The sequence below is a fragment of the Cryptomeria japonica genome, chromosome 5 (genome assembly GCF_030272615.1).
Source record: "Cryptomeria japonica chromosome 5, Sugi_1.0, whole genome shotgun sequence".
Taxonomy (NCBI): Eukaryota; Viridiplantae; Streptophyta; class Pinopsida; order Cupressales; family Cupressaceae; genus Cryptomeria; species Cryptomeria japonica.
In genome coordinates this window covers 314762543-314784617 of record NC_081409.1, presented here as the reverse complement: position 1 = coordinate 314784617, position 22075 = coordinate 314762543, and positions in this window count along the sequence as shown.

The following is a 22075-nucleotide window of genomic DNA, read 5'->3' as shown; positions in this document are numbered from 1 at the left end:
TGATCAAAGCAATAAATGCTTGAAGAGACCCATGGGTCAAATGAGGGTTGAGTTAGAGGTAAAGTCTCTAACCATGGGAGAAAGTGGATTTAACCATAAATGGTTATGTAAGAGCCATTAATGGTCATGTAAGAGCCATTAGTGGTTTGGAAGACTTTAGGGGTTAGCTTGTTGAACACATAAAGCATTAAATGCTTTTCAAAGACTTTGAGGGCTTTGAGAAGTGACTTCAAGTTGCTTAGGAATGTGACAATAGTTAGGGGATGGATTAGGCTAATTAGGAATGATTAGAAAGTGGTTAGAAGGGGCTAGAAGGGGATTTTAGATCGCAAGTGGGTTTGGTGGGTGAGGGAAAATATGATTTAAATTAAAATAAAATTAATTTATTTCAATTATGGTTGCAACTTGCATTTGTAGGAGAATGCAAGTGGGGGGGATTAAATGATTTAAATAAATATTTTGATTATTTTTTTAAAAGAGGAAAGGGGATTAAATTAAATAAATAAGATTTATTCATTTAATGTATTGTGAATTTGGTTTAATGAATTAATTGAAATAAATTGAATAATTTATTTAATTAATAGGAGAATGATTGAAGATGAATTAATTAAATGTTAATTTAATTAACTGTTGGCTAGTGGGTTTATTAATAAAATAAATAGTAAATATTCATTTAATTAGATGGACAAATTTATGTGACTACATTTGCCCCTCTTTGAGACGATGCAGTTTATCGCGTCGTTTCAAAGAAAGAAAAATAGGTGTGAAGAAATATGCCCCATAAATGTTAATTTAATGGGTGGTATGCCCCCTCGAGAGATGGGCTGAATTTTTTTGAAAAATCGGGCTATCTCTTGAAAAATAATGAGAATTGGCGGGGAGGTAGAAGAGAAGAAAATAGCAATAACGGTGAAAGAATAGAAGAAATCGAGAGTAAAATGGAGAAATGGGAGGCACTGGAAGTTCACGGGGACCACGACGGTGAGCGGGGTAAAATTAGGATTAGGGCTGAGGGTATATATGGGGGTGAAGGGGTAAAAACAGGGTCATTTGCATCCATCTCTAGAGCGATTCAGAGCTCTGATAGTGACTTTTGTAAAAGACCAAGTAGCAGTCAGGATGCCAGTACCGATAGCAAATCATCGGCTAGAGCGGGTCTGTCAATTCCAGCAGCTAGATGACTATAGACTAGTGTTACGCCAATTTGAATTTTTGTGTTTTATGCATTTTTGATGTCTTTTTGCAAGTGTCCAAGTTGAGTAAAGACAATAGCGCTAAAATTGTGTTTTAGTGCTATTGTCACCTAAACTAGCGCTTTTGTGCCGCTATAGTGCTATTGCATAGTGGTTTGAGCACTATTGCAAGGTTTAGCACAGTCGTGTAGTTGTTTTAGTGCTAATATAGTTTTAGTGCGATTGAGTCAATCTTGTAGCGCTATTGTCCTAGAATGGCGCTGTTGTGCAGTGGTTTAAGCGCTATTGGTTTTTTAGCACTAGTGTGTAGTTGTTGTAGTGCGATTGTTAGCAGAATAGCGCTATTATATGAAAATATAGATGTCCCACTGTTTAGAAAAATGATCTCCTGATGCCGATGCTGGGTGGATGGATGGATAAGTTGTTTTGAATCATAGCAGCCCCGTTGAGACTAGATCATTATGACAAATGTCTGTTGTAGTCTAGGTTTGCTATGATCACTTACCTGTTGAGACCCAAAGATACTTGATCAAAGTATCTGTTGATAGTCTAGGTTTAAACTTAAGAAAGTTTGAAACAAAACAACTGATGATGATGTTGATATGCGTGTGTAGGAGGATATGTTAGGATGACAAACACAAACAACAAACAAGAAACAAGTGTTGGTGTTAGCAAATCAGAAATTAAACACTATCCTAAGCAAGCATATGAAGAGAGGCACTAAAAAAAAATAGAGAGCTTAACAAAGAAAAAAAATGCTCTAAGACATCTCCAAATGCTTTCCATAGCTTCTCCTCCCTTCTTCCTCTCCTCTCCAAGTTCCCAAATGAGTGTATCTCTCAGTAGCTTTTTGCACTAATCTGGATGTCTTATGGAGGTTCAAGATTGTAAATGCTTTAAACTATGTAATGCAAGTGTAAAACAAACTAAATATGAGATATTATGTAATTAACTAAGATTATTTTTAGTCCAAAATGACAATATGAGTGATTATGCTAAATACTCTCTTAAAATTCACTATAAGTTAGATGCATGCAAGTTTTCAGGATTTGGTTGATGAAGAAATAAGCTCTATTTATAGGTAAAATGAAGCAATGGATGGTTGAGATTTAGTAATCTCAACAAGGGTGAGGATTGAGGGGTTTATGATCTATGTGAGGGCTTTCAATCCAATCCCAGGATGGCAAATGTCAACATGAGATGGGTTGAGAGGAGAGGGAATAAGCATTAAATGTTTGACATGACTAGAGGGTTAACTTGGGAGGTAAGGTTAATGTTGAGTTGAATAAATAAAGCCATTATCCAATAAATAATGCCTTTATCCAATGGATAAACTCTTGTGCAAGAGTTAGTGAGGATAACCATGGTCAAAGCAATAAATGCTTGAATAGACCCATGAGTCAAATGAGGGTTGAGTTAGAGGTAAAGTCTCTAACCATGAGGGCAAGTGGATTTAACCATAAATGGTTATGTAAGAGCCATTAATGGTCATGTAAGAGCCATTAGTGGTTTGGAAGACTTTAGGGGTTAGCTTGTTGAACACATAAAGTATTAAATGCTTTTCAAAGACTTTGAGGGCTTTGAGAAGTGACTTCAAGTTGCTTAGGAATGTGACAATAGTTAGAGGTTGGATTAGGCTAATTAGGAATGATTAGAAAGTGGTTAGAAGGGGCTAGAAGGGGATTTTGGATCGCAAGTGGGTTTGGTGGGTGAGGGAAAATATGATTTAAATTAAATTAAAATAAAATTAATTTATTTCAATTATGGTTGCAACTTGCATTTTTAGGAGAATGCAAGTGGGGGGGACTAAATGATTTAAATAAATGTTTTAATTATTTTTTTAAAAGAGAAAAGGGGATTAAATAAAATAAATAGGATTTATTCATTTAATTGATTTAGAGGTGTGGTTTAATGAATTAATTTAAATAAATTGGATAATTTATTTAGTTAATAGAAGAAGAGTGTAAGGATGAATTAATTAAATATTAATTTAATTTACTGGTGACTGATGGTTAAATAATCAAATAAATAGTAAATATTCATTTAATTAAGTGGACACATTTATGTGACTACATTTGCCCCTCTTTGAGACAGTGCGGTTTATCGCATCGTTTCAAAGATAGAAAAATAGGTGTGAAGAAATATGCCCCATAAATGTTAATTTAATGGGTGTATGGCCCCTCGAGAGATGGACCAAAAAATTTCAAAAAATCGGGTGATCTCTCGAAAAAGAAGGAGAATTGGAGGGGAGGTAGGATAGAATAAATTAACAACAACGATGAAAGAATGGAAGAAATCGAAGTGAATACGGAGAAATGACAAGCCAGTGAGTACCCTTAGGTAATGCAAGGGATAGGGTGCAAATGCGATGTTTTTTCTTTTAAGTGATGGTATACAATTGATCAAAATTGGTTGGACAATATGGTGCAATCAGTTTAATTGCCCTGGTCGAGTCAAAGCATGATAGTTGATGTTAGTTGTTCGCTTGGATAGGATAAAGTCTAAGTAAGTGAATCAAAGTAACCTGTTGTGACTTAGACAATTGATGTAATTGCTCGATGAAGTCAAGGTATATGAAGCAAAACACTCATTGAGACTTAGAAAATTGATGTAATTGTCCGTTATGATTGTGTTTGATTGGTTGATCAATTGATAGTTTGTGCGTGTGATGGATGGTTGTGGAGAATCAAAGCAGCCCCGTTGAGACTAGGTCATTGTGATAAATGCCTATTATAGTCTAGGATTGCCATAATCGATTACCTATTGAGACCTAAAGATACTTGATCAAAGTATTTAATGACAGTCTAGGTGTGTGTGAGTCGATGTGCCTGTGTAGATAGAGTAACTTGCTTGGCTTATAGGATGACTTAGGATGGGAAGTGCAACCCCTCTTTTTAGAGATGGACAGTGATGAATGGAGTTTGATTGAGTTGATGGGAAACGATGCAGGGTATGCATTTATGATGATGACCGAGATGGGGAGGGTGAGGGGGGGGATTCAATGTTAGATAGAAGATATGGAGGACCTATTCCTATGGAAGAAGAGTGAAATAGAGTATGTACTATCATTACTATATATGAATGATATGCAGCTATATGGATGCATGGATGGATTGAATGCAACAAAATGCAATATATATAGATGAGATGGAATGACGATCCATAGTGCTTTATTTTTCATCATCGAGCAATGGTAGTATCAATCTTGGACGAGGCAGTAGGAACCAAGTTTGGAGCATTGTACCTTTAAGCAAGCATCATAGATAAAGAATATGGACCCTCTATAATGGTTCATGCTCATATGGTCAAGGTATATGCTGTAGTCAACAAGCCATAGTGATCCATGACTAGATTTTTGCATATGATCACATAGCTTAGTGAGCTTCCCATGTAGACACCATTAATACATGCCCTAGAACTTCATTGGAATAATTTGTAGACAATAAACAAACTGATACTTAGGAACCATCCCGGCTACTCTAATCACTTGTGGATATCCTGGAGTAGCGTAGGAACCTGATATAAATGAATAAATAACTAACAAACCGACCAAGTACTTGATAGCTTAAACAAAATGTTCTTTTCAAAGAAAATGTTATCTTGTCTTTGTTTTGGTAAGGAAGGATGCATCCTTGTTAAGACAGTTGTGTATACTTGTGTTGATTGCTTGGTTGATTTGATAAGTGATCACCATTTTGAGTAGCTCAAAATGTTTGTTTGATGTCTATTTCGATGCGTATGTACAATGCATTGCCATATTTTGATTGATTTTTGATATTTTTAAGATGTTTTTGGATTTTGTGAGTGTTTTTGAATGTTTTTGGATTTTGTGAGTCAGTTTTGAATGTTTTTGGTATTTTGTGAGTTAGTTTTGAATGAAGAACTCAATGAATCATAGGTAATGTAGAATCCACATCCATCAATAGGCTTAAGAGAATTGCCCCCAATTTAGACATGACTATGGAAAGCAAGATGCAAGATGCAAGATGCATGAAGTACTATCCTTGAGTGCAGATCAATAACAAGCCATGGTTTGAATGATGGATGAGTGGATGCAATGAATGTGATCACAACAAGTCTACAAGAAAATGGAGCCATAGCCTTTACGAGTGGCACCTGTTTGCCAGGTTTTCACCATCGCATTTACCCAAGGTGCCACCGGAGTGGTTGTTCACCGTTTGGATGCATGATTTTTCTTTACTATTTTGATTTTTTTTGTATTTTCTTCAGGACATTTATCTGAATTCTTTTGGTGTTCTTTTTGATATTTATTGGAGCCTAATGCTCTATACAACTTATGTATGAAACTGTTTGAGGTGCATGTTGTTGATCGGATCTGCTAGCGGTTCTCCTTCTGAAGTAGCCAACTGATATGCCCCGAACCCAAATATAGCAATGATAACATATGGACCCAACCAATTTGATTCAAACTTTCCCTGATGTTCTCTATTTGGTTGGTTACAAGGATTCTCTTTGAGAACAAGATCACCTAACTCAAATGTACAAGGTCTAACTCGGTGCTTATAGATTGTGCTCATGTGCTGCTGATAGGCTTTAAGGTGGTTGTATGCAACTTGTCGCCTTTCATGAAGTTGTTCCAAGTCTTGAAGATGGGAGACTCAATATGCTTCATCATCTGTCAGATTATGCAAGGAAACCCATAGAGATGGTATCTCAACCTCAATAGGAAGGATGGCTTCTGCGCCATAGACCAGTGAGTAGGGAGTTGCGCCTATAGGGGTTTGAATGCTAGTTCGATATGCCCATAGTGATGGATTTAATTGAACGTGCCAATGATGACTGACATCATTGAATGTCTTCTTGAGGATTCTCAATATGTTATTGTTTGATGCTTCAACCTGACCATTTCCTTATGGGTAATAGGGAGTGGAAAAGCGGTGTTGGATGTGAAACTTCTCACAGAGCTCACGGATGTCCTGATTTTTGAAAGGAAGTCTGTTATCTATGATGATGGACATGGGTACACCGTACCATAAAATGATGTAATTAAGGATGAATGAGGTGATCTACTTGCCGGTGACTTGGGTAAGTGGAACAACTTTGATCCACTTTGTGAAGTATTTTGTGGCGGTAATAATGAATTTGTGGCCGTTGGATGAAGATGGATGAATTTTACCCACAAGGTCAATTCCCCATTGACAAAAGGGCCATGGTGTTGTGCTTGGTTGTAATTCCTATGCTGGTGCATGTATCAGGTCTCCATGAACTTGACATTTCTTGCATTTTCTGACAAAATAGTAGGAGTCTTTTTCCATGGATGGCCAATAGTATCCAGTGCGCATGATCTTCTTTGCTAAGGAAGGACCGCTTGAGTGAGTCCCACAAATTCCTTCATGTACCTATTCCAAGGCCTTTGTTGTCTCATCCTGTTCCAAACATAGAAGGAGAGTACCATCAAGACTATGTTGGTATAGGGTTTCAACAATGACGGTGTATCAATCAATTTGGTGAATGAATGTTTTGTGTTGGTTATTCGATTGGCTAGGAGGAAGTGTGTGATCACAGAGGTAGGTGTATAACTCACCATACCATGGGGATTCAAAACTGACAAGGTGACATATCATCTCAAATTCAGGGATATCATAAGCGGAAATCCAAAGCTGTTCTACCAAGAACTCATAGCGTGTTGAATTCTATGGAAGATCTAGAAGAGATGCAATGGTAGCCATGACATTAGCAACTTGATTCTGATCTTTGGGTATCTTCTCAAAGGTGATAGTCGTAAATGATGCTTTTAAACTCTCCACCATTTGCTTGTATGGCATGAGTTTATCATCCTTGGTTTGATATTCGTCTGTGACTTGTCAGATGACTAGTTGGGAGTTGCCATATATCTGTAGCTCTTTCAATTTCCATTGTATGGATAGTCTGAGTTTAGTGATCAGGGCCTCATATTCTTCTATGTTGTTTGTACATGGAAAATTTAGCCTGTAAGACTTTAGGATGCTGTCACCCTGAGGTGTGATAAACAGAATGCTTGCCCCCGAGCCATGCCTAGTATATGAACCGTCAAAGTATAGTTTCCATGGTTGTGCTGTTGTGATCATGAAGATATCTTCATCTATAAAATTGGAAATAGGAGGATGATCACCTATGAGGGGTGCATCAGCAAACTGATCGGCAATAAATTGGCCCTTGATAGCCTTATGGTCCACATACTCAATGTCAAATTCACTCAGAATCATCACCCATTTGGCCAAGCGGCCTATTAATGATGCTTTGCTGAGTAAGTACTTTAGTGGATCGATCTTTGTAATGAGTTGTACTTTATGTGTTAATAGGTAGTGCCTCAATATTGTGGCTGCCAAGATTACTACTAGGAAAGCTCGCTCAATAGGTGTGTAATTGAGTTCATAGCCGACCAGTGTGTGAGAGATATAGTATACAACACACTCTTTCCCTTCTGCATTGTGTTGAGCCAACAATACTCCCAATGCCGTATTTGTTGCTGAAATATAGAGCAATAAAGGTCTACTTGGACCTAGTGGGATCAGCAACAGTGTATTCATGAGATAGTCCTTAAGCATCTGGAATGCTTGTTGGCATCTAGCATCCCATTGAAAGTAGATGTTTTTGTGTAACAGGTGTGTAAAGGGATGACACTTATCTGCTAGTTGTGCAATGAATATTCTGATGGATTGTAGCTGCCCTTGTAATGTCCTTAGCTAATTGATATTCCTTGGAGGTGGCATGTCCATGATTGCTTTGACCTTTGCTGGGTCGACCTCAATGCCTTTGCTTGAGACAATGTATCCTAGAAGCTTCCCTGAGGTTACTCCAAAGACACATTTCTTTGGGTTGAGTCGAACATGATATTGTTCTAGTCTATCAAATATTTTATGTAATATTGCAAGATGACCTTCTCTTGTTAATGATTTTGCCAATAAGTCATCGACATAATCTTCCATTATGGTATGCATCATATCATGAAATATGGTGGTCATTTTTCTTTGATAGGTTGCCCCTGCATTCTTTAGACCAAAAGGCATTACATTCCAACAATATGTTCCCCATGGACATGTGAAGGTAGTCTTATGTTGATCCTCTGGTGCGATCTTTATCTGGTTGTACCTTGAAAAGCTATCCATGAGAGAAAGCATGGCAGGTCTTGCTGTTAGGTCCACAATCATGTCAATGTTTGGTAGGGGGAAGTCATCTTTAGGACATGCCTTATTGAGATCTTGGAAGTTAGTACAGATATGGATGCCCCCATTTGCTTTGCCGATAGGTACAATGTTGGATATCCAATCTACATAATCAATTGGTCTAATAAAATCAACATCTAGAAGTTTCTTAAGCTCTGCTTTGAATAGTACCGCAATCTGGGGGTGCATCTTGCGAAGCTTCTATTTGACAAGCTTAGCTCCTTTGGCCACGGTGAGGTGATGCATGACTAAATCAAGATCTAGACCAGGCATGTCGGCATATGACCATGCAAAGTTGATATGACGCTTCTGGAAGAATTCTACAAACTTAGGTTATTCCTCTGGAGTGAAAAGAGATGCCAGATGTATTTGGTGAGGAGTCTCAGGTGTCCCCACGTTGAATTATTTTGTTTCCTTAATAAGGATCATTGATCATTCCTAATTTGTACTAGAGGGGAGGATGTCAAACCTTTCCTCTGTAGGTGCCTCATAGAGGTTTTCACTGTTGGATACGCTCTTTCTTTTTACTTTTTTGGGATCAAACAGTGCCACAGTGTGGTTTTCACTGGAAGATCCATGTTTTATTATGATATTTTTGCAACTGAAAGGTTTGGAATCCGCCCCAAAGTATGCTGTGCTATTAAGTTTGATGGTGAATCCAACTTTGTGATCCTCGCTTGGTATGTTATTTCGTAGCTTTAAAAAGTCAATTATCACCTCATCATTTTGGAATTGGTCAAGGGATGGGGGATTAGGTTGGTTCCATTTGATGAGTTCAGGATGGATAATGGGCATTACCTCATCAATTAGGTTAAGTTCAAGAGATGTGTCAGTGAGGGTTAAGACATTGTGATGAAGGTCGTTGATGGTACTCTCCTTGTTAGAATCAGATGCAGGATGTGACGTAGGGTGTATGAAAGGTGTTTCCAGTTCAGGAACCCAAGAGGTTTTAATCCCTGCCTCTCCATAAACAAGTATGTCTTTGCGAGGTAGAGGTGGTGATGTGTCTTCCTCATTTGATGTGTTTAGATGTAAAAAGTCAAATTCCCATTCATGTGAGTCAGTCTCTGAATCACTCTCGAGTATCCAGTTACTGTACCAAACTGAGATATCCTTTGAGTTGAACACTACAGTTGTGATCAGCTGATGTGCTGCTGGTGATGGAATTGCTGGTACTGTGTGTGCCACTAATGTTGTTGATGAGTTTACAATTTCTATCGATGCAACTAGGAGTATTGATACTTCTGATGGTGTTATTGATGTAGTTGTTGTTGCTGATGGGGTTGTTGGTTTGATTGGTGGGATGATGGGTGCTACAGGTAGTATTATCGATGTTGTGGGTAGTATTATTGGTACGATGGGTATTGTAGGTACTGTTGATGGGATTGTGGGTGGTGCAGGCATTTTCATTGGTGTAGTGGGTGCTATTGATGGGATTGTGGGTGATGCTGGTGTTGTGGATGTAATGGATCAGAGGAAAATGATGGATATATTTGATAAGATTGGGATCAAGTCTGGTTTCAGGAATGACACCTCATGTATAAGACAGAGATTATCAAAGTGTCTAGTTTCAGGAATGATATATCCTGTATAAGACAAAGATGATCAAAGTGTCTGGTTTCAAGAAAGATACATCCTGTATAAGACATGATATAATGAATTAGATGAAAAGGTCAGATAGAATTGATAAGATTGGGATCGAGTCTAGTTTCAGGAATGACACCTCTTATATAAGACAAAGATGATCAAAGCATCTGGTTTCTGGAATGATATATCCTATATAAGACTAAGATGATCAAAGCGTCTAGTTTTAGGAAAGATACGTCCTATATAAGACATGATATAATGGATCGGATGAAAAGGTCGGATAGAATTGATAAGATTGGGATCGAGTCTAGTTTCAGGAATGAGACCTCATGTATAAGACAAAGATGATCAAAGCATCTGGTTTCAGGAATGATATATCCTGTATAAGACTAAGATGATCAAAGTGTCTAGTTTCAGGAATGATACAGTTTGTATAAGACATGATAGACGAGAGTTGGAAGAATGATGAAGATATGAAAGTGAAGAATGATTCCATGATGATGTGACAGATATGCATGTGATGGATACAAGATGAATGTGACTAGATGATCATGATAAGATGTTTATTGAAAATGAGATGTATGATATGAGATGTTTTATTGAATGTCATACTGATAAAGATAAGGCTAACTAGAACAAAATCTTGCAGTCATATTGATCTTTGTCATCGTTTTATTTTGTTCGATGATTGATAAAAAGGTCTAGTTTCAAAGAGCGAGTACCCTATATAAGACTGATCTGTCTAGTTTTGATTGTACCTATCCTTGTATAAGACATGTTGATGTTGATGTTGATAGATGGATTGATTATCAAGACTTAATGATTGATGGGAATGTCTAGTTTCAAAGAGTGAGTACCCCATATAAGACCGATCTATCTGGTTTCGAGTGTAACTATCCTTGTACAAGACATGTTGATGTTGATAGATTTCGAGTGATGAATTGATTAACAAGACATGTGATTAGTTTGATTGTAGAATTTGAGAGCCTTCTTGTTGTTGAATTCATGGATGAGTCATGCATTCATGCTTTGATTTTCAATTTTTATTTGATTTTGTCAATTTTTTGATTTTAATTTTTTTGGATATTTCAATTTTTTTGGAGCTTTTTGGATTAGAAGAAAGATGTATTTGGTTTCCCCAATGTATAGAAAGATAAGGAATGGATTAATGAACCATTGAGGAGGATTCCCTTGATGATTAGGGTCCTTCATCATTTGTGCCTCCTTCAAAGGCTTCTTGAAAGTCATTGACATTTTTGTCTTCCTCTTCTTCGATCTCTAGCTGTCTGGTTCTGGATCTGGTGTGACCCATTTTGTTTGAAAGTTGTTTTTGAAGTTTAGTGAAAATGAGTATGAGTTGGTGATGAACTGAAAGATAAAATGTTTTTTTGAAGTGTTTAAAAGATGAATCTCTAACACTGAAGGTTTGATGTTATCAAAGTCCTTTTATGAATTTCTTTTTGTGTTGTCAACAATGTTGATATGATAAGGTATAGCAAGGTCTGAGATGTGTTACAAACCAAGCTACCTAGTAATGAGAAGATGCACTCATAGACTAGTTTTAACCTGCATAGAAATGCCTCTTAGGATGAGTTTATCCTAGACATAGAGACACTCTAAAAAGTGATGTGTTGTTTTGATTCAAGCAATATCTAAAAAAGAACTTAGGACAAGACCTCTTTATGTTTTGAGAGTTGAAATGGATTGATGATGTATGAATGTGAGAATGGATAGAATTTGAAATTCAATAAAAACTTTGTGTTACAAATGGGACAAATTCTTCTTCTTCTTCTTGCTCAAGGATTGGTGGTTCTTCTCGAGCTATGTTATATGTAATGCAAATGTCTGGAAAGAAGGCAAGATTGATTTTGCCTCCTTTTTTTTTTCTGATAACTCAAAGCTCTATATTGAGTAAAAGCTCTGCTGTTCAAAGACTCTTGATCAAACTCATTGGATTTCCCTTGAAGATATAGATGCATATGATGCAAGAAGGCTCTGTGTGAGACAAAAATTTATCTATTGAGATAGAAAAATTTCCTTCTTTTGATGAAAGCCTTTGAGCTTAATGGTCTTTTCTTCAAATTGATATGTTGATAAAGATTCCTCTTTCTCAAAATGTGAAGGATGGTCATGTAATTTGATATCTTGTTTTTGCACTTTGTTTTGACTTTTTCCAAATGGTGGTTTTGAAAATCTTGTGTTGGATGAATACTTGTTTTTGAATTGGTTTTTGACTTTCTTTGACAAGAAAATAGAGCAAGCACACAAACACAATAATGTTGCCTCAAAAGGCACAAATAAGTGTGGGTGTAAATCAACCCAATCTTTGAACTTTTTGACGCTTTTACAAATGTTTTTTGTGTATATTTTTCCAAAAGCCTGAAGTCGGCTCAATTTATCACTAGTCTGACACAAAATGAAGACACTTCAAACACACTTTATCCCTAAGGAAAAATGGCCAGTTGCGATAATTTTAGCCCACATCTTGATATTTCTTCAACTTTAGTACTACATACCTTATGAATCCCGCCGTAATAGGTAAGGATGTGATATAATAAGTCTTGCGCAAGCATAACAGATAGATGATCCCTATGATGGGGGAGTCCCCACTTTTATCAAGCTACAAGTAGCCTTTCAAAAGGCTCTTTTTCTACTCAAGAAAATATGTATGGTGAGTATCTTGGGAGCAAAACCATCTATGCTCTTGCACTGAATTTATCACAAATATCTTCAATCAATAGAATGGGTGGGTTTCTATATAAAAAGGTGTCTAGTAATTTTTGATGTTTTTGAACATAAGTTCATTTTGCACTGACTCACTTAAGAGCCTTGTAACTTGTGGTGGGGTCCATTTGTCCTTTTGGCAAGTTACACTATAGGAACAACTATACCCAAGGCTTTAGCTTTCACTCACACCTAATTTTTATAACGGCTCGAAGGATTTACCATGCGAGGTCGTTCCCAAGAGTGATGTGTCTCTGGATAGACCTCTCTTAAAAAGATAAAATTTTGAGTGTTACTAACACTTTTCTCTTGCACCTAGGACCACGAAAGACAAGGGAGAGGATAGTGTGTGTTAGAAGTAGGACCACTTGATAAACTTTGCACAAGCATGCCAATCACTTACACTTGTTCTTTTTAACTGATTTTCATTGCAATGTTATCTAACTATTTGGAGATGTTGCTCCAACAATCATGGTGTTCTTTTTAGCTTCAAAGGCAAAATGTTTTTTAGTCTAAGAATTTGAAATCTTGATCAACTGAATTGAGAACACGTTTTTGCTTGAAGTAAAATCACTTTGAACTTGAATGAAAAATGGCTTGTTCTTTTAAGCTTGCCCAAAATGAAGTGTGGATTGTGATTTCTTTAAGTTGATGCAAGAAATGAAATTTGTGTTGTTGATTTTAAGCACCAAAAAAAATATTTTGCTCCTATCTTGCAAAAAATGAAATTTGTTGGGTTTTGAAATTGTGGTTCTTTTTATGTTTGACAAATGAGATTCTTTTTATGAGCCCAAACAAAATATGTGATTCTTTTTAAGAGCCCAAATTGAAATGTGAAGTTGATTTTAAACTAAAATAAGAAGTGCATTCATTTTTACACCAACTTTGAAAAAGTTAGTAAAAAAAGAGTAAAATTACTTCCTAATCTAATTAAAAAACCTGCACAAAGAGATAAACAGTTAGTAAAAATGATTATGGAGTTTTGTTGGGCTTCTACAAGCCTAAATTCTGATTTTTCGGTTACAAAAAGCCTTTTTTACAATTTTCTATTACAAAAGCGCTACTCTATGTGAAAACAGAAGTGCTATTTAACACGAAAGTGCTAAATAACACACAAAAGTGCTAAAGGAAGCACAAACGTGCTAAAACAAGAGACAAGAGCACTAAAAGAACTCTGTTAGACATAATTAATTCTGTCAAACAGTGAGCTGAAAGCACTAAAAGAAGAAACAATAGCACTATTTAATGGTCAATAGCGCTAAAAGAAGGACAATAGCGCTAGTTGAGAGACAATAGCGCTATTATTAGGAACAATAGTGCTAAAGTACCCACTTTCGAAGGCGCTAGAGCATGAATAACTGCGCTAAAGCGCGACCTATGTGTTAATTAAAACATGCAAAAGTTAGTAGTTTTGAAAAAAATGATATCGGGAGGTTGCGTGTTTGATTCACATCGGGTTCACCAAATGATGCTCTACAAAAAGGATACGTTAGGATGAAAAACACAAACAACAAGAAAGAGACAAGTGTTAGTGTTAGGAAATTAGAAATTAAACACTATCCTAAGCAAGCATATCAAGAGATACACAAAAAGAAAAATAGAGAGCTTAACAAAGAAAACAAATGCTCTAAGACATCTCCAAGTGCCTTCCACCATGCTTGTAGCTTCTCCTCTCTTGTTCCTCTCCTCTCCAAGTTCCCAAATGAGTGTAGCTCTCAGTAGCTTTTTGCACTATTCTGGATAGCTTATGGAGGTTCAAGATTGTAAATGCTTTAAACTATGCAATGCAAGTGTAAAACAAACTAAATATGAGATATTATGTAATTAACTAAGATTATTTTTAGCCCAAAATGACAATATGAGTGATTATGCTAAATGCTCTCTAAAATTCACTATAAGTTAGATGCATACAAGTTTTTAGGATCTGGATTATGAAGAAATGAGCTCTATTTATAGGTAAAATGGAGCAATGGATGGTTGAGATTTAGTAATCTCAATAAGGGTCAGGATTGAAGGGCTTATTATCCATGTGAGGGATTTCAACCCAATCCCAGGATGACAAATGTCAACAAGAGATGGGTTGAGAGGAGAGGGAATAAGCATTAAATGGTTGACATGACTTGAGGGTTAACTTGGGAGGTAAGGTTATGTTGGCATATGCACACTCCAATGAGACATTGTAGGTGATTGAAGGTTTTGTCATTGATGACAACCTTGCAATCCTATGGCACCGGCAAGGCATTATACTGGCAAGGCATTACACTGACAAGATAGTTCACCGGCATCAACGATTAGACTCTACACCGACACTCAAGACACCGACACCAGCACAAAGAAAGGAAGTATACCAGCACAAAGGCCGACAGGATTTTGTTATATTATATTTTGTTTATTATTGTAAAAACTTTGTAAGCCGACTTGGCATGTTGTAAAATGACTCTTATATATAAAAGAGATCATTGTAGACATTTTAAGAGGTAAGTGAAGGAAGTGATGTATGCAAAATATTAAGGCAGACCTATTATGCAAAATATAGGTTAAGGGATTTATGTAAGAAGCAGAGCAACAACCAGTACTGAATTAGACATTACAGATGCTATTGTAAAGCAGTACAAGATATTGGATTTGTATAATACACATTGTAAGTCAGTGAGACTTCTCATTGAGCAGTGAGCTCTAGGCGGTTGGCCTTCCTACATGTGCAAGCCCCTCTTGCAAGTAATATTCCCTTATGGGCTAGTAAGTGGATATTGTGGGTCACAAATCCCACCGAGGTTTTTCCCACACTGGGTTTCCTCGTTTAATCCTTGTGTCATGGTGTGCTTTTCATGTGGATGTTTTTAATTCTGTTTATTTAATTATTTCTTGCATACCAGTACACTGTTATAATATATTATGCATGTTTTAAGATAAGAAATTATGTACACCGGTTAGATAGTGATTCACCCCCCCCCTCTCAAAATCTATGGGATTCCTAACACTTGGTATCAGAGCTTGGTCCTCTATTTTTAGAAGCCTAACAACTTGAGGAAGATCTCGACACCGGTAAAGATGGAAAATTTGATGAAGCAACTTGAAGGAGCTCTCTCAGACTATGATGTAGAAAAATTGAAAAATATCAAACTAGAAGATGATTTAAAGGAAACTTAGGATATCATTAAAGCACTTCAAGAGAATCTTACTATTGCAAGAAATAAGAGAAGATAACTTTGTGAAAAGATGCAAAATGAGAATGATGAAAAGGAATCACTTAATGATCAGATAAGCAAGCTGAAACTGGAGAACATGACAACAAAGAATGAGATGCAGGATATGACTATGAGATTTTGTAAAGAAATTGAGGATAGGAAGAAGAATGAAGAAGAATTGACCAGAAGACTAAGTGATACAGAAAATGAGAACACAAGACTTAGCTATGAAAATGACATGTTGAAGACAGATCTGATGCACACTTAGAATGACTCCAATGAACTGATGAGACAGAAAGAGGTCTTAGAAAGAGAACTAGAAACTGCAAATCAACATAAAGAAAAATTCAAGAAAAGCTTAGAGGAACTTGGCACCTTGCTGAAGAATAAAAAACCTAAAGGTAACACTTCTGGAATTGGCTTTGAAGTTGGTGAAAGCTCTGGTACTACAAATACTCAGGATCACAACAAATCGGTAAGACAACCTAATGCTTATAAATTCAATGGAAAATGCTTTAACTGTAATAAGTATGGTCATAGAGCAAATGAATGTAGATCTAGAAATTATCAAAATATCAACACACCTACCGGTCAATGTTCAAAATGCAACAAAGTTGGTCACAACTCTTAAAATAGCAGAATGAATGTGAAATGTTATGTTTGTGGAAGATTTGGACATTTATCTAATCAATGCAGAACACAAACCGGCATAGGTTATGGGATAGCTATTCAGAAGAATAGTGTAACTTGTTATGCATGTAACAAGATTGGGCATATTGCAAAATTCTGTAGAAGTAAAGGATCACCTGTAAACAACAATAGTTCTAGCTTGAAAGGTAAAGAAAAAGTTGAAGAGGTTAAGCAAGAATTCTCAAAACAATGGATTAGAAAAGCTGATCTAAATATTGGGAATACTCCTCCACCGATAGAACCAGTTATTGCTTCACCAGCAGGACAGAGTGATGCTTCACCGGTAGGACAGAGCGGTGCTCCACCAGCAGGAAGTTCTTCATCTAATTGAAGAAAGTTTCCTTGAGGGTTTGGCAATCTAATGACATGTGCTATTATTCCCTCGGTTAGAGATGAGAAGTTGGAAATTACTTTATTACCGGCAGACAATGTTAAGTGAATACTTAACCATCATACATTTAATGTGGTAGATGGCAAAAAGACACTATAAATTTGAGGTTTTGGTTCCATTTCATTTCATCGAGTTTTCAAACCTACGAAGAGCACGAAGATTCCGAGCTAAGGCATTTCAAGCAAGAAGCAAGAACACTTCAAGCAATCATCCATCCTAAAGGCAGTAAAAGGTATTTATCATCATGGCATCCACCTCTGCACTTGAATATATAGCAAACCCTACTATTGTCAAAGTTATAAAAAAGACCTAGGCCCATATTTCAATTAGTTCCTAAGGTAGCAAAGAAAGATGATACCTTAGGTGCTTTTTCTAAAATTCCTAAGGGAGTTGTTTATGCTGAAGATCCCAGAATTTACATTCATTGTAACATTAAGGAATTAGGAGATGAAGAGATTAGAACCATGTTTGAAACTGTCGTATGTGATGAATCCGACAATGTAAAAGATGAACATAAGATCATTGAAACCCTAGGATTTACAGAGATCCTTAGCATTCTTGAATTCCCCAAGGATGTGATTAGGATAGTCTTAAGCAAGGTACATGGTGAATTTTTCTAGTTAGATGCAATTCACAAAATCACCAAGGATGTTGTGAAAGTTGTCATAGGGTTACCAACCACCAATAAAAGGCCAGACAAGACTAAAAAGGTCTCCAATGACTTAGTTATAAACCTAACCAGTGCAACATCCGACAGAAGGTCCTTAAGAGCAAATGATGTAATAGATATTAATGTGAGATTTATCAACATGATATTAGGATATAAAGCTATTCATGCAAATAGACTTAATTCAGTTTCAAGTTTATGCATTAGGAGTGCTTATGATATGGTCATAGATAATGCAAAGATTGATGTATGTGAGTGGTTGAAGGACAAATTAATTGACAAATTAGGAAAGATTAAGAAGCACAAGAAAGGAACTTTTAAATTTGGAAATCTGCTAGTATGTTTGATGCTACATACAACCAAACAGGTTCTTGGTATAGGCTACAAAAAACTTGGATATGATATACCGATAGGTAAACAGCTAATAGAACTATTCAATAATATGGGAGAAGATAAGGAAAACAATATCCATGATTTCTTTCAAGCACTTAAAGACAAAATGAAGAAAAGAATCATATTATCACAAAAGATTGTTGACAAATATAAGGATGAAATATGCTTTGTAATCAAGAAGGATGAGATCTAGATGGAAGCAGTCATCCCTAGGATAGTTTGGGTAACAGAGATGGGCTACGAAAAAGATGATCATATAATTGAAACCTATGCTAAAGAACTTCTGGAAGCCCCTAAAGAACCTAAGGAAGAAATATTTGGTAGTGCAAAAACTATTGAAAGCCAAATGCAATCTAAGAAAAGAGTGAAAAAGGTTGAGGCAGTTGTAAGGAAAGGTTCTAGGCAAGCAAAGGAGATCAAGGATAAAGTAATGGAACAAACCAGTATAACAGAGGATGAGTTAGCAACTCCACAACCTAAAACTCACCTATCTCTGGTAGGCACATCTTCAGAGAATGACATGCCTGCAAATTTCAAGAGAGTTGTAAGGAAAAGAGATCCCTCACCAGCAACCACACCCTCACCTAGGAGGACAAGACAAAAACAACAAGCACTGAGATCTTCGGTAAGAAAGGCTACACCAAAGAAGAAGAAATTGACACCCAAGAAGAAGAAGAGGTCAAACAAGGACTTGGCCCCTCTTGACATACTGTTGAATGAAATTACAGAGGAAGGGAAACTGAAGAATATAGAGAAACTATATGACACTCTGATAGCTAATGAAAAAGAACAAGTAGAAGTGTTGTATTGCATATGGACATGTGTAAGAAATTTTTGATGGAAGTAGTAGATGAAGTACCAGATGAACTATTTAAGATACCGGAAGCAAGAAGACAAGCAGTAGTAGAACTTAACAAGAAAATAAAGATAGAAAAGCTACTTGCTGTATACTCGGTGAATTCACCCAAAGAAATTGATGACTTAATTGTTGAAGCCAACCGGTTAGTATTTTCTACTGCACATTGGCACATTGCTTTAATGGTTGGAAGAGTTAGTGAGGTGACTGAGGAGACAAAAAATGCATGGGACATTTTCCTAGTGGAAAAAGAAAAACAAGAAGAATACATGAGCCACAAACCTATAAAGGTATATCAAAAGGAAAGAGACAAGGGTAAAGGTAAAGTTGGTGGACCACCTAGTATCAAGGTTAAAGACAACTTACCCCCACCTCCTTTGATTACTCCACCGGTAAAAACAACAGCTACAAAAGATCAACCGACAGTTGAAAGTATGGATGTAGAGGATGCCAATCCTAATCATCAAGTCTTATATACAGTGGATGTTGATACTCAAAAGATCAACATTGTGGTAGACAAAGATACAACTGATAAGACTGACATGGCTAGTGAGCCTCCGGTAGCTGAGCAAACTGATAACACATAGGAGAAACCGGTAGATGACAAAGAGAAAAAGGTAGAAACTCAGACTTAGACTGAGACAATGCAACAAACAGAGAAACAAACAGAGCAAAAGGCTCCACAATAGGAACAACAATAGAAATAGGAATAGGTTCATAAGGAAACAGTGCCACCGACAACTGGAGAAGTAGAAAAACCATTGCTTAAGGAAATGCAAACACAAATAGACCTACCAGAGGTCAATACAAGCTTGGCTACTTCCACTAGCGGTACTTAGAATGTAGGTTCATCATCAAGCTACAAATCAACTAATGTGACTGAAGTACTATTGGATTCAATTAAAAAGATAACAGATTGCAACTCACAAGCTTATAAGGCAATAGATGACACAATACCAATTTTTAAGGTAATTGCTCCTAATTGTAATATAGACAATAAATATTCTTTAGGACAACTTGATACCTTGTGTAAATATATCACAGAAAACATTGAGAAATTAAAGGAAGAGACATTGAAGGACAAATTGGAAATTGAAAAGCAAAGATTCTTTGATGAGCAGATAAAGAAGTGTACTAGAGATTTTGACACACTTCTACCGGAACTATGTAATTTATTGAGAGAGTACAAAACTCTGTACAAAGACACCTGTAAGACAAACTTTTTGACTGTAGATATAGATAAGAAGATGAGCAAGGTATAGGATGAAATCAATAAACTTGCAGATAATTTTGTTAACTCACCTGATACATTATCAGTTTTTGAAAAGAACATAACAAATTTTGAGGAAGAATTACCTAAATTGGAAAGAGAAAAAGAGAGAATAGTGAATAAGGAAAAGCATCTGAGATTAAAGCTGAGTCTAAGATTGGACTATCTAGCATCACTACGGAAGGAAATATTTGAGGAACTAATACAGGGACAGAAAACACTGGCAGAGCATTTGCAACATCTCACCGGTATAGTTAAAAGAACAATGACAACAATAAGAGACAATACAAAGTTTATGGAGAGTATAAACTTGATTTTGGTGGATCTATTTCAAATTGTAACTACCCAGTTACAAGGTTGAAACTACAAACTCTACTGACATCTTGACAACCTTTGTCATTGATGCCAAAGGGGGAGTAGTGGGATGAGAAAATTCAAATATCATAGGAATCATATGCTCAGGGGGAGCACACATTTTTGGTAACATTTTTGGACTTCACATTTTTTAATACACTTTTGAAATTTCTCATGAGTGTTGCCATCAATGCCAAAGGGGGAGATTGTTGGCATATGCACACTCCAATGAGACATTGTGGGTGATTGAAGGTTTTGTCATTGATGACAACCTTGCAATCCTATGGCACCGACAAGGCATTATACCGACAAGGCATTACACCGACAAGATAGTTCACCGGCATCAACGATCAGACTCTACACTGGCACTTAGGACACCGGCACCGACACAAAGAAGGGAAGTATACTGACACAGAGGCTGACAGAAATTTGTTATATTATATTTTGTTTATTATTGTAAAAACTTTGTAAGTCGACTTGGCATGTTGTAAAATGACTCTTATATATAAAAGAGATCATTGTAGACATTTTAAGAGGTAAGTGAAGGAAGTGATGTATGCGAAATATTAAGACAGACCTATTATGCAAAATATAGGTTAAAGGGTTTATGTAAGAAGCAGAGTAGCAACCGGTACTGAATCAGACATTATAGATGCTATTGTAAAGTAGTACAAGATATTGGATTTGCATAATCCACATTGTAAGTTAGTGAGACTTCCCATTAAGCAGTGAGCTCTAGGCAGTTGGCCTTCCTGCATGTGCAGGCCCCTCTTGTAAGTAATATTCCCTTATTGGCCAGTAAGTGGATATTGTGGGTCACAAATCCCACCGAGGTTTTTCCCACATTGGGTTTCCTCGTTAAATCCTTGTGTCATGGTGTGCTTTTCATGTGGATGTTTTTAATTCTGTTTATTTCATTATTTCTTACATACCGATACACTGTTATAATATGTTCTACATGTTTTAAGATAAGAAATTTTGTACACTGGTTAGATATTGATTCACCCCCCTCTCAGTATCTGTGGAAATCCTAACAAGTTAATGTTGAGTTGAAAGAATAAAGCCATTATCCAATAAATAATGTCTTTATTCAATGGATAAAGTCTTGTGCAAGAGTTAGTGGGGATAACCATGATCAAAGAAATAAATGCTTGAAGAGACCTATGGGTCAAATGAGGGTTGAGTTAGAGCTAAAGTCTCTAACCATGGGAGCAAGTGGATTTAACCATAAATGGTTATGTAAGAGCCATTAATGGTCATGTAAGAGCCATTAGTTGTTTGGAAAACTTTAGGGGTTAGCTTGTTGAACACATAAAGCATTAAATGCTTATCAAAGACTTTGAGGGCTTTGAGAAGTGACTTCAAGTTGCTTAGGAATGTGACAATATTTGGGGGATGGATTAGGCTAATTAGGAATGATTAGAAAGTGGTTAGAAGGGTCTAGAAGGGGATTTAGGATTGCAAGTGGGTTTGGTGGGTGAGGGAAAATAGGATTTAAATTAAAATAAAATAAATTTATTTCAATTATGGTTGCAACTTGCATTTGTAGGAGAATGCAAGTGGGGGGGATTAAATGATTTCAATAAATGTTTTAAT